The 10,267-nt window shown below is 35.6% G+C and overlaps 1 protein-coding gene across 1 annotated transcript in view; it reads right to left on the bottom strand.

The window, feature by feature from the left end:
• LOC103273632 (threonylcarbamoyladenosine tRNA methylthiotransferase-like) overlaps window positions 1-10,267 on the bottom strand; it is a 235,262-nt gene that overhangs the window by 47,640 nt on the left and 177,355 nt on the right. The gene's annotated exons all lie outside the window — the stretch shown is intronic.

The following is a 10,267-nucleotide window of genomic DNA, read 5'->3' as shown; positions in this document are numbered from 1 at the left end:
AATACACACACACACACACACACACACACACACACACACACACACACACACACCTCTCTTACCTATAGAGATTCAGTTTAAGAAAGGTCAGGGATGCCACATACAGCTTTTGTACTCACATTAAAAGTGGGAAACTAATTGTAATAGATACTACTGCAACATTAAAGCCCTACCTCAAGGAAGAAGTCAAATACAGATACCTTCTCCCAACCAACAGAGACCCACAACTCCGTCATAGCCACAGCTACAAGCAGAAACTCACACTAGATCTACCTGGAAGGGATGAACTAGGAAGCAATCACAGGTTTTATTAAAGTTCCTTGCAGCAAGCCAGCACAGTGGCTCACATCTGTAATCACAGCATTTTGGGAGACTGAGGTAGGAGAATCACTTGAGGTCAGGAGTTTGAGACCAGCCTGAGCAACATAACGAGATCCCCATATATACAAAATATAAAAAATTTAGCTGGGTGTGGTGGCATGTGTCTGTAGTCCCACCTACTTGGGAGACTGAAGTAGGAGGATCACTTGAGCCCAGGAGTTCAAGACTACAGTGAGTTACAATCGTGCCACTACACTACAGCCTAGCGACAGAGTGAGGCTCTGTCTCAAAAAATAAAAAGCAAGTTTTAAAAAGAAGTTATCAGCCGGGTTCGGTGGCTCAGCCTGTAATCCCGCGCCTTTGGGAGGCTGAGGTGAGTGGATTGCCTGAGCCCGCGGGTTCGAGACCCGCCTGGGCAACTTGGCGAGATCTCATCTCTACAGTAAATCTAAAAAAAATTAGCTGGGTGTGGTAGCGTGCGCCTGTAGTTCCAGTTACTTGGAAGGCTGAGGCAGAATGATCCCCGGAGCCCAGCAGGTCAAGGCTCCGGTGGCCAGGAGCGGCCACTGCACTCCAGTCTGGGCGACAAAGTGAGACTCCAACTCAAAAAAAAATTAGTTTCTGCTACTATTTGTACAAACTACCATGATGACAGTGGGCATAGTACTGCCACCACCATGACTTTTGTTCTAGTGATAAAATGGCTCACCTTATTTCACCACCAAACACCCTAAGGTTATCCTCATTCTACAGATAAGAAAACCAAGGCCCACTAAGGTGGTCTGAGCCAAAGTCACACAGTTCATAATGGTAGAGCTGGTGATTTCCCCCTTTTTAAAAACACTCTAAAATTTAAAGTGCTAGTATTCTATTACTTGGCGTATTCATGGACAGAGACTTGTGCAGCAAATAAAAGTGCTGTTCTAAGCCGGGCATGGTGGCTCACACCTATAATCCCAGCACTTTGGGAGGTGGAGATGAGAGGATTGCCTGAGCCTAGGAGTTTGAGACCAGTCTGGGCAACTTGGTGAGACCTCGTCTCTACCATAAATCAAAAAATTTGCTGGGTGTGGTGGTGTATGCCTGTGGTTCCAGCTACTTGGAAGGCTGAGGCAGAAAGATTGCCTGAGCCCAATAGGGATGAGGCTGCGGTGGCCATGAGCATGTCACTGCACTCCAGCCTGGGTGACAGAGTGAGACTCCAACTGAAAAAAAATGTAGGTGATTAGCTTAAAATATTTACTAGTTTAAAATATTTAGTCCCCAAAACTTTAATTCTGATTTTTATAAAATACAAATATATATTATGAATAAACAACTGTTTCCAAATTCCTTAGCTTGCAGGAAAGCTACTAGACAAGAAATAGAAAATACTAATTATTAAAAAACATTCCCCTGATTCCTCCCCAACATTCTATAGAAAATACAGGGAAATGCCCACTGAGGAAATCCTTGCCTTTGACTGGGTATCTTCATGTTCAGTGTGTGACTTAATGTTGAGTATTAGTCTTGAGGTTAAATAAAGCCCAGAGTGATAAGTGAAGAAAACATCCATGAATATGCAAATACTGTAATGATAATGAATGTAATGATAATGGTTAGCTGTATTGGGTAAATCCTCTTGGATCATCCTTTAGATACAAGTATAACTAGTTCATTTAACACATGAGAACAGGTGCCATCCCTTAAGAAACTGACAACTGTTATATGAAAGTACGTTGCTGGAATACTGCTAATAATTAGAAAGGTCTAGTGACAGTACAAGGGAGTTATTGTCTGGAAACTTTTTTTGCATCATTTTCAATCAGATGAATTCCTTTTGCAATGTCTTAACAAGATCAACTTTCCTCACCGAATTCTCCCTTTTTTCCAAATAAAAAACCTTACATACGAGATAAAATGAACATGAAAAGCAAATTTTAAGAAAAATGATGCTTCCACATTTCAAATAAATATGGCTTCCTCTTCATTATTTGAGTTCAGAATCACATAGGGCACATATTAACAGTGCATTCATATTTTCTCTACTATCAGTAGAATTACAACATAAATGATAAAGGATTTACAGAGAAACTATAAGCATTGGCTTTGAGCAAGAATTTTATGTTATAAAAGATCCTTAAGGCCAGGTGTGGTGGCTCATGCCTGTAATCCCAGCACCTTGGGAGGCTGAGGTTGGCAGATCACTTGAGCCCAGGAGTTCGAGACCAGCCAGGGAAATATAGTGAAACCTCATCTCTACAAAATAAATAAATAAAAATAAAATAACATAAAATAAAAATGAGCTGGGTGTAGTTGCACGTGCCTGTAGTCCCAGCTACTCAGGATGCTGAGGTGGAGTGATTGCCTGGGCAACACAGTGAGACCCCAACTCAATAACAGCAACAAAAATCTTTAAATATATAACACCTGTTATATAGTTTAGAATGACAAGAAATTGAACTTCTTGACTATTTCCTTTTGTTTATCATCTTACTCTTTCTCCATTACACAGCCCTTTCCCTGGCTACCGTATGATTGTTCCTTAAACCTCCATGTCTCATCTTCTCTGCCGTATAGATGCAACACTGGTTGGTATGATCTTTTAAGTCCTATTTCCTTATGTAGCCAATAGACTAGAAAAATCTCAATGGTGATAAAAAAGTGTTGAATTCAAGTGAAATTCTGATTTTTGTTTGGAGAAGGGGTTCAGTTTTGGCATCCATAAAATGTGAAAAACTTATATTAAAGAACTATATATAAAAATATCAACTAAAATACTACAGAATGCATTTTAAAAATTTCACTTCTCATGTTGGTTTATTCAACATTCTGATTAGGTTGCTGGGCTAAGAGAACATTTTAATCAAAAATATACTATTACACCATGTGCTTGCTCTCATCATCTTTTTGGAAAATCATTAAATAATTCTTCAGTTTCCTTACAGTACCAATGCTTGATTAGATCCAGTTGCCTTTTGTGAGATAATGTATCCCTCTGCCACTAAAAAATAAAAAAATAGATTAGAGGAAAACTAAATAATACCCAACCAGGTTGAGGATCATATTACACTCTTTGAATCAAGTGTTGGTTTTGTAAATCAAATGTTCTGGCTTTGTTTAAAACACCTACTTCACTCATGTATTCAGTTTTTAGTAGTTAATGAAAAGACAGTAGAAAAAAACCTCATAAACTAAAGTCTATAACAGAATTAGGCGGCCAAAACAAATCTATAAAAAATTCCTAATTATTATAAAGCAAAATTAGTTCTTCCTGTGTTTGATAACATACATTCTCTAACAAAATAAAGTATATATATGTAAGAGGGGAGGGGAAGTAAGGAATTGATGTTCAATATCAAAACAATAATTATCATGATAATAAACAAATACCATTAAAATGGAAATAAGCCAATGTATTAAAGTGGAGGGGAAAAAAAATCAACTTCCAAACTAGAAGAGACCCAATTTTAAGAACAATGCAACATATTATCAATTTTCATTTTATTCAAGTCGACTTAAATTAACTGAGGATACCCCAAAGCCTAAAAAAAAAATCACATTTCAGTATGATTCTAATTTAAGAAGGAGAAGCCTTGCTTATGTAAGTAATTCAAAAGAACATCAGAGTTGTGGATTTTTCTAATCATAATTCTCCTCCAACAGTCAGAGAGCTGTGTGGCTTGCTTTCTGAAAACCAACATCTTTCCCGTGAAGATACTCCAGGGGCAGAAAGACCCTTTGCCTAACCTGCCTTGTGCTTTGTAAGGTTTCACATTCTAGTGCACATGTTCCATCCTTCATGTGCAGGCAGTTAGCTATACAAATACATTCAAAGCAATATTTTGGTCTCCTTTATCTAGACTATAATTTACAAAAGAAACCAAGCAGATCTAAAATTCCACAGCCGAGGAGATGAGCTGCATGTTTAGCAGACACACTTGCCTCACTTGTGCATCGTTTTAAATGTCAGTCTGTTCACTTTGTGAGTCACTGTTTGGCCTTGCAACAATAACACCAACTTAATCAGCATTAAACACTCACAAACAACCTATGATTGTAAATTGATTAATATACAGAAAATGTTATTTTCTTTTAGAATGGTACTTGCATGCAGAATCAAGGGTTAAATCTTTAATGCTCCTTTTATCACACAGTCTTAAAGAAAGCTAATTAACTTCTGTTCCATCTAAGGATGTGTGCTAGGAAAAAAAAAAATATTCATTCCATCTTATCACTTAACAAATAGCTATAGTAAAGTGCTTTACAAGTGTTAGCCAGTTCAATGCTCAAAACACCTCATGCAGCAGGGATCTCTTCATGAGGAGTCTGAGACCCAGAGGCAAGAGGTCCCTTGCCCAAGGTCCCACAGCTGGTAGGTGACAGGCCCAGCCTGCGTTCAAACCCTGCAGTCTGGCTCCAGAGTCCAAGCTCTAAACTACCATGCTATGCTACCTCGTCAATTTTAAAGTCAAGTGACAGTCATAAAGTAACGTTACAAATGCTTAATTAATCCTGGGGAGCTGATTACCACTATGAAGCTTGCTGGGAAGTTAAAATGTTCCCTTTTTTATCAGAAGACCTTTGCTAAACCAAAATGAAATATTCACAACTTTAGGAGATAAAAGTCAAATTGACACCTTTAAAGTCATCAAGGGATCAAAGAGACTATGCAGCTAAGATGGTAACTTTAATGTTCACTTATTTATTAGTAATTTCAAACCTGTCTAGTTTTTATAGAGAAATCAGTGTACAATATGACATACACAACCATGTAGCCTTTGAAAATGAAAATAAAACATTAAATCTGTGGAAGTAGAAGCTATTTATACTCTACTCCTAAGTTTAGGTTACTAAAGCTGACCACTGAATTTGTCTCTGAGCTTCCTGACAGTCAAGGCAAAAAAAAAAAAAAAAAAAAAAGGCATAGTCACTGAGATAGGCTCCATTGTCTCAACAAAAGAATACGAGAAGCTTTATTGGGAAAGCAGATTTAATACAACTAACAGACTTATAATCTTAACCTATTTTGTGCACAGATTTTATAGTCAGAAAATGTATTTTGTCATCCTTGTCTAGGTAAGTGCTTTGTATATAGAAGCTACCTAAAATAGGTCAAAATAAAATACCATGTATTGCCACATACAAGCATTTTTTGGCTATGTAATAGTAGTTTCAGCTCTGCCATCTCACAGAGCCACCATTAACGCTCAATTGGATTAATGGCCTCCTAATACAATTCCTGGCTCTATTTTATGTCGCTCTGATTCATTTCCCACAATCCATCTAGAGAGATATTTTTAAAACTCAAGTCTAGTCATGTCATACCTACATTTAAAACCCTACAGAGGTTCCCCACTGCTCTCAGGAGAAAGTCCAACACCTTATGTTGCCACATAAAGCTCTACTTTATTTTTTAAATTAGCGCACAGGAGGCCATATAATGAAGATGTCATAATTTATTTAACCACTTTCCTATTAATGGACATTTGGCTTGTTTCCAATTTTTGGCAATTACCAACAATAATACATGTCTCTCTGAATACAAGAGTGAGTATTTCTCTAGAAGTAGAATTACTAGGTTGAAGGGAAAATATGTACATTTATGATTTTCATATATACAGTTGCTTTGCCCTCTAAAATGGTCGTATCAATTTATACCTTCCGTGTAATTTATGAGGGCTTTCATTCCTGCACCCAACAACACTGTAGGTTATCAATTATAAAATTTAAAAAACCTGCCAACATAAAAGATGAATAAATATTTTTGTTGTAATTTTTGTTTCCTAATTGCCAGTGAGAAAGAATACCTTTCATAAGTTTATTGAGTATCTTTGTCCATTTTTCTGTTGACTTACAATTACTAAATGAAAATTATTTTATTTTTTATGCTTTTTGCTTATCTCTTAATCTGTTTTTTACTTATATCATTCATTATATAGAAGTTTTTACTATTTTTAACTAAAATTTACCAAAAATCTTGTTGGTCTTTTAACTAAGATTAGACTGACTCTATAGAATAATATGGGGAGAGTTGATATTATCAGTATGTTATATTGTCCTGTACAGGAATATGTTATGTTTTATAATTTAAATATACTTTCTATACTATTCATAAAAGTATCAGCTTTCATTATAAAGGTCTTATATATTTATTTCTCTTGCCAGATTTATTTCCGGGTATAAGTATTTGCTTAGTTTTTTATTTTTTTGGTGTATGTGATCTTTTTCTATTGCACTTATTTAAATTGTCCTTCTCTGTTAATTTTATTTTTGATGAGATTGTGTAGCTAGTTCCAAGTCAATGGTCTTATTAGTTTTTCAGTTAACCATCTTGCATTTTGTGTAACTGTTTGCATACTTGTCTGTATTCTCCAGTAGATCAAAATTTTCATGAGAAAAGAAATCATTTCTACCTTTCACTGTCTTCATCTCATTACCTAGCATAGCTTCTAGCGCACATAGTAGGCAATCAATAAATACTTTTTGACCTAAATAAAATTGAAAATGTAGATTTGGGATTCTCTTCTCAAAAATAAGCGTCAATGAATGTTCATTTCTCCCTACAGTGAGTGGGCACACTTCCTGAAGAAATAAACGTAGGATTCTACTACCCAAAACTCAATCATTAACCTATGAAAACACATATGAAAGTGAAAAACATTTTCCTAAATACACATCGAAGCAAAGAGGAAAGAAAAACTCCAAATAAATCAGTTTAAAGATAAAAAAGATCAGAACACTCACACACTAGACATAGAAAAATAAGAAAATCCACAAAATATTCAACTTTAGCCTTCAGAAAAATAAGAATAATAACTCAAACAACAGCCACATCCTAAGAAATATGGAAGAAGGGAATATAATGATATAAAAAATACAAAAACAAGGCATAAAAACAGGTACAATTACTCATCCAAGCATATGTTTGTGTGGGGAGGGAAGAACTCATAAGAACAAAACAAAATAATATAAAAACATCAATACTAAAGCAGACAAAACTTTAGCAAAACCAGTCAAGACAAAAAAAGATAAAGACAAAATGAGGAATGAAAGTGGCATGCTAATAATCCAGAGAATATTACTTTATGCTAATAAATGTGAAAAAATAAAATCAATGAAATGGGTAGTCTGTTGTAGGAAAATATCATAAAAATTGACTCAAAAAAAAAAAAAAGCCAATAACACACACAAGCAACTAGAAAGGTTATTAAACAATTTCCTCTTAAAGACTCTGGCCAAAAAGAAATGCAAATTATAACCACAAAGAGGTATCACCTCACCGCAGTTAGAATAGCTATTATTAGAAAGTAAAAGAACAACAGATGTTGGCGCAGTTGCAGAGAAAGGGGAATACTCATTCGCTATTGGTGGGATTTTAAACTAGTTCAACCTCTGTGAAAATGGGGATTTCTCAAATAATTAAAAATTCAATTACTATGTCACCCAGCAATCTCACTGCTAGGGATCTACCCAAAGGAAAGGAAATCAATACATGGACATACTGCTCGTATGTACACCGTAGCACTATTCAAAACAACAAAATCATGGAACCAATCTAAGTGTTCACCAACAGTTGAAGGGTTAAAGAAAATGTGTCATTTTTACACCATGGAATACTATGCAGCCATAAAAAGAATAAAATTATGTCCTTTGCGGCAACATGGATGGAGTTGGAAAACATCCTAAGTGAACTGACTCAGAAACAGAAAACCAAACACCAAACACATTCTCACTTATATGTGGGTGCTAAATGGTTACAAAGATGGAAATAACATACTGGGGACACCAATAAGGAAGGAGGCAGGGAGAGGGACTAGGGTTCAGAAATTACCTCTTGGGTACAATGTTCACTATCTGGGGAATGGGCCATCTGAGACCCAATCCCTACCACTACACAGTATGCGCATGTAATGAACATGCATATGTACCCTCTGAATCTAAAATAAAGATTTTTTTAAAAAAAAGTCAGAATCTGGGCAAGAAAACTTTACAATTTTCATGGAACAGAATCCCAATGCTACAAAAACAGATCCAGAGTACAGAAAAAATATAGAAAATAACCTCATTAGATTTTACAAAGGCAGTATGACTATGACTGAAAAAATCTGACCACGGTAGTATGAAAAGATAATCATAAAAACAAGCGTTTTAACCTTGAGGCAGTGTCATAAGGAGGAGGCTTTGGAGGTTGAATCCCGGCTTTACCATTTAGTAGCTATACCACTTTGAGAAAGTTACTTTCTTCTGTGATGTCCCAGATTGTGAGGATTAAATGAAATAACCTCATATAAAGCTTAGTCTCATGTGAACAACACAATTTTGGATGGCTTCAGGGGTAGGACTGTCCACGGTCTCCTTAAAATATGTAAAGATCTGCATATGTGTCAGTATGTTCATTTTTTGAAAGGAAAGTTCATGAGATTCTTAAATGAGTTACAGCACTTCCAATGTTCAGATGCACTGCCACACGTTAAACTTACTTCTGAATATAGATGCAGAACAAAAAGGATGAAATAGAAGCAAAATACAAGACACATTGAAAAAAATCATTCCTCAATACCAAAAAAAGATTAATCTTTAGAACCAAAGGCTACTATGGGATGAGAGTGTATACTGGACAGCTTTTCTAGAAAGCCACTTGGCAGCATCTACCAAGAACACTTTAACCTAATAATACCTGTACCCTTTAACCTAAAATTGTGCTTCCAGGAATACAGCTATAGAAAATGACCACTAGAAAAAAAAAATGTATGTATGAGATACTTATTATGAAGTTATACTAATAAACATTGCCCCCAAACAGAGGAATGATTAGTAAATGGATATATTTATTCAATGGTACATTATGTAGCCATTAAAAAAAAATTCTGAGAACTTAAGTGACGCAAAACATTGCTCACAAAATAATTTTTAGAAGTAACCTATATATACAGTATGATGACAGTATTGTAAAATAAAATTAATACACATGGCCTAAATGAAGGAAATACCCCAAACTGGTCAGACTGATGAACTTTGAGTGCTGGGGTTTGGTGATTACTATTTTTTCTTCTCTTTACTTTTCAGATTTTCTGTAATAAGCCTTTAAAAAACTACCAAAAAACCATTTAAAAATATCTTATTAACAAAGGCTGGCAATCAGATCATCAGGGCTATTGTTCCTCATGTAGTGATGGTAACACTATTACTTCAAATTTTATCTGGTATTAAGATAATGTAAGAATATTGTCAATTAATGATACAGCTAGAAACAGACTATCATTTACAAGTCTTCTGAATAGCCTAAGAGTATCAGCTAAATGCAATGGAATCTGTCTGAGGAGCCTAGGGTATACTGTCTTCCTTAGTCTCTGTAAATTACATGAAGCTTTCACCACCTTGCTCATGGAAATATCAGGAAAAAGCATTCATTGCATCAGCAACATTTTAGAAACAGTGCCATGATATTTTTTAATCCAAGCTTTAAAAGGAAGAAAGAAAACCCAAAGAAGTCCTTAAGTAGATAATGTATATGAAAAAAGATAATTAATGAAACGACTGTTGTTAATTTTCAACCTAACTCCCGTATTGGAAGAGGTGATTTCTCTACCAGTGCATCTTCTGCAGTCAGTAAAATATGGTCCTGGTGATCACCTCAGGTGGCACGCTTCCAGTATTTCATCAAACAGCGCACTCTAAACTTCACCAGTGTGCTCCATATTAGCTGTCTTCCCTATTACTTTGCTTCTCTCACTGGTAAATATGAATTTTCCTACAGTCTTCAGAAATTTGATGGCTTTTCTATCACTTTTCCCTCCTCCTATCAGAAAATTGACAAACCCACCAAGGATTATGCTAGTCTGGTAAGCATCACTTTTTAAATTATACAGGTTTTTGGTGGAGACACAGGTGTGTGGCACTTGTAGTATCTGTTCATCTCTATTATCAGGGGGTGGACTTTGTAAAATATTCTGGTTTTTTTTTT

The sequence above is a fragment of the Carlito syrichta genome, unplaced genomic scaffold (assembly GCF_000164805.1).
Source record: "Carlito syrichta isolate Samal-C Ts95f unplaced genomic scaffold, Tarsius_syrichta-2.0.1 Scaffold314110, whole genome shotgun sequence".
In the NCBI taxonomy this organism is placed as follows: Eukaryota; Metazoa; Chordata; class Mammalia; order Primates; family Tarsiidae; genus Carlito; species Carlito syrichta.
The sequence above is the reverse complement of the archived record's forward strand: the minus strand, read 5'-3'. Positions and strand labels throughout refer to the sequence as shown.